The sequence below is a fragment of the Euprymna scolopes genome, chromosome 14 (genome assembly GCF_053919585.1).
Source record: "Euprymna scolopes isolate OS-2025 chromosome 14, ASM5391958v1, whole genome shotgun sequence".
In the NCBI taxonomy this organism is placed as follows: Eukaryota; Metazoa; Mollusca; class Cephalopoda; order Sepiida; family Sepiolidae; genus Euprymna; species Euprymna scolopes.
This window is the reverse complement of record NC_136495.1, coordinates 26102037-26105174: the sequence shown is the minus strand read 5'-3', so window position 1 is coordinate 26105174 and position 3138 is coordinate 26102037. Positions and strand designations below refer to the sequence as shown.

Below are 3138 nucleotides of genomic sequence, written 5' to 3'. Positions count from 1 at the left end.
AAGACATCAAACTCAACGATAAAAATCATAAAAATGATATTTTTAAAAAATTTAAACTCCTGAGTGTTACTTTTGTAACCGATGAGATTAATGTGATAAAAGGAAAACTAGGTGCCTTGTGATTTCAGAGAGGAGGGGGTATTTCCGTAATTCTCGGCATTTTTTTAAAATTTCCACTAAGCCATAGTAATGCGTGGCCGGGTACAGCTAATAATAATTATAATAATAATAATAATAATAATAATAATAATAGTCAGAAAAGTAAAATACAAAAAATGTACCTTTTTCAATAAAATGGGTATGATGAAAAATCAAAATCTCAGGCTTTTTAAAATAGAACAAGGCCGATAGTCATTAGTCAACTGCTCTCGTGTAATGAATGAATGCGTGAATGTAGGATTTACATGAAATTCTTAAAGATAAACTAAAAGGATCGAAAAATTGACTGAAATGACTTAAATAAATGAAAAGTAAATGACTTAGAATGACTTTAATGAACTTAAGAATGACTTGAATGCTTCAAAAATAACTGGAATCCTTCAAAAACAACTTGAATGATCTGGAGAAATGACTTGAATGGCTTTGAGACTGACTAGTTGTAAAGTGGGTCATCATTTTGCATTAAATTAATACAGAAAAGCGATCCCCCACTTTATATCACAAAGTTACAAACATAAGTACAGCATGCAGTAAGAACAGATACTACACTTTGATCTTGGCCAAAAGGCCAAGAAAAGGGGTATTTATTTGCTCCCTCACCGAGCAAATTAGGCACAAGGCCGATTTTTAATGTGAGGAGTGAAGGGGAAATGGGGACCAATTCCCCGGGAAGTAGGGGAGTTGGATAGTGACAATTGGTATGAAGGATTGCGCCTACATTGACGAAGGTCTTATATGTGGGATTGGCCCCACATATGGTCTTTGCTTGCAGTATCTGCCGGAAAAAATACTACACTTTGAGATATTAAATCCTTTATTCATGTTAAAAGTAAAGTGAAAATCAACACTGAACAAAAAACTTAGGCACATGGCCAACTCAAAAGGGGGGGGAGCTGTGGGGGTCGTTCGTCATCCTTGTCACTCTAGAACTAAACAAAATCAAAAGTTTCTCCCAGCTAGTATCTTCTTTCGCCATAAAACCGCATTCACCTTTTCGTACTGGGGGGCGTCCTACTTAACTGACAATTTTTAAAACATTTTTTATTGTCGTGTAAAAACAAAAAAGTTGACAATAAAAATGGTACAATAATTCATTTGTGTCGAAAGCGTGGGGGAGAAGAAAAAACAAAAGGTGATTAGTAGGACCCTCCCAACCCCGTCTAGTTGATAGACTGCCGGTTCCACTAGGTTTGTAAAATGAAACTTTGCTTCTGCGGGTCAGTCTCTAAGTGGGGATGCCCTCTAGATGGGGGTTGATGGAGAAAATTTTGTGGGTAAGATATGGGGGGTAGTTTGTATTTCTTTCAATGTTTAAAGAAAGCGATCAGATCCTAATCAGAAAAAGACACACACCCCCGCCGGAAACCTTGCAGATACGACGTCCAAATCACCATTCTAGCCACGGCCAGGATCATAACGTAGACCATTTGTCTTTCCCGGTCCCACGGCGGCCTCACGTTGTCCACAACATTAGATAAGGTAATTGGGCCAGGATACTCAGGATCGATGCGAGCCGTCACCTCGCTGGCATACGACCAGTACCGGCGGAGTTCGCAGCAACCGAAGAACGCATGATCAGTCGTTTCTACAGCCGTTGTCCCACAAGGGGACAATCAGGCGACTCCAACAACCCGGAACTGCATTGTATGTTGTTGAGTGGAAGTGCATTTCGAGCCAATCGCCAGGTCAGAGAGAACTCCGAATTGTTCAGATGACTCGAACCTGGCGCCCAGCTCCACGCAGAGCGGATCTCACTCTGCTGCCAACCCAAACACGCGCATAGCGGGTCGTCGGCCGCCCCCTTCACTAGATCCCTGTGAAGTTCCCTACGGGTAGCAGTCACAATGTCGCTGGACCTTTGTAGTCGTTTTAGCGCGGCTCGGCACTCTTTCATGTAGGCAGATTCTCCCCGCGGCCTGCGACGGCACTCGGTAGAAGGGTCGAGAATGAGTCGGGGAACGCAGCAGTAACCACGGGGTGCCACGGTTGGTCATCTTGCATATAGTGGCTCAGGAAGGCCAGCCTCTCAGCGTCGCGATGACACTTCAAGTCCGGCATTCCCAAGCGTCCCTCACACGGACGTTGAATACAGACCTGTCTGCTCACCCAGTGTCTTCCTCTGTCCCAAAGAAGCGAGGACAAGAGTTCGACGAGAGCTGTCAGGTGTTGTGCAAGCAGGGGAAGTACGGCCAGTCGGTAAAGGATGAGAGGAAAGACGTAAGTGTCGCACGACTCAGCTCTATACTTTAAGGAAAGTTTCCGAGGAAGCCACGAATTGACTGCAGCCTACACCTTTGACCATACCTCCTACCAATTTTTGTCAAGCTGAAGACCCGGTCCGAACCACACGCCGACGATCCGTACCGGGCCATCCGTCCAGCTGAAGGGCGCCGGGAGGTTGACGTTGGCACTCCAGGAGCCTAACCACAGTCCTACCGACTTGCTGCGGTTTATCTTAGTCCCTGTAATTCTTTCGTACCGAGCGAGCGCCTCCGGCACGATCTCGATGTCTCTGAAGCTCGACACAAAGATCGCGACATCATCGGAGAACGTGGATGCCTTGGCGGCTGAACCACCGGGTATTGCAATTCCGCGCAGGACCGAATTTGCCTCCCCACGGGGAACTCTAAAGCCAGGACATAGAGCAGGGGCGACAGCGGACAACCCTGACGAACCGACCGAGAGATAAAAAAGGGTTTACTACGCTTTGATCTTGGCCAAAAGGCCAAGAAAAGCTTAAAAAGCTAAGAACAGCATCTATTAACAACAGACTTTTGATCTTAACCAAAAAAGGCCAAGCACAAAAGTGTTACGGACAGACGACCGACCGACCGACCGACCGACGGAGTGACTTATAAAGTCGCTTGCACGCGACTAATAATCTGCGCACTTCAGAGGCAGTTAGGATAACTACATGTCCTCAAAGTGAAAATGTAATCGACACAAACAGTGAACTATTTCACGATGCAAAGATATGAA

At 45.2% G+C, this 3138-nt stretch overlaps 1 pseudogene; it reads right to left on the bottom strand.

Moving 5' to 3' along the window:
- Positions 1-602: 602 nt before the first annotated feature.
- LOC145293470 (U2 spliceosomal RNA) lies at positions 603-739 on the bottom strand (annotated as a pseudogene).
- Between the last annotated feature and the right edge of the window lie 2399 nt (positions 740-3138).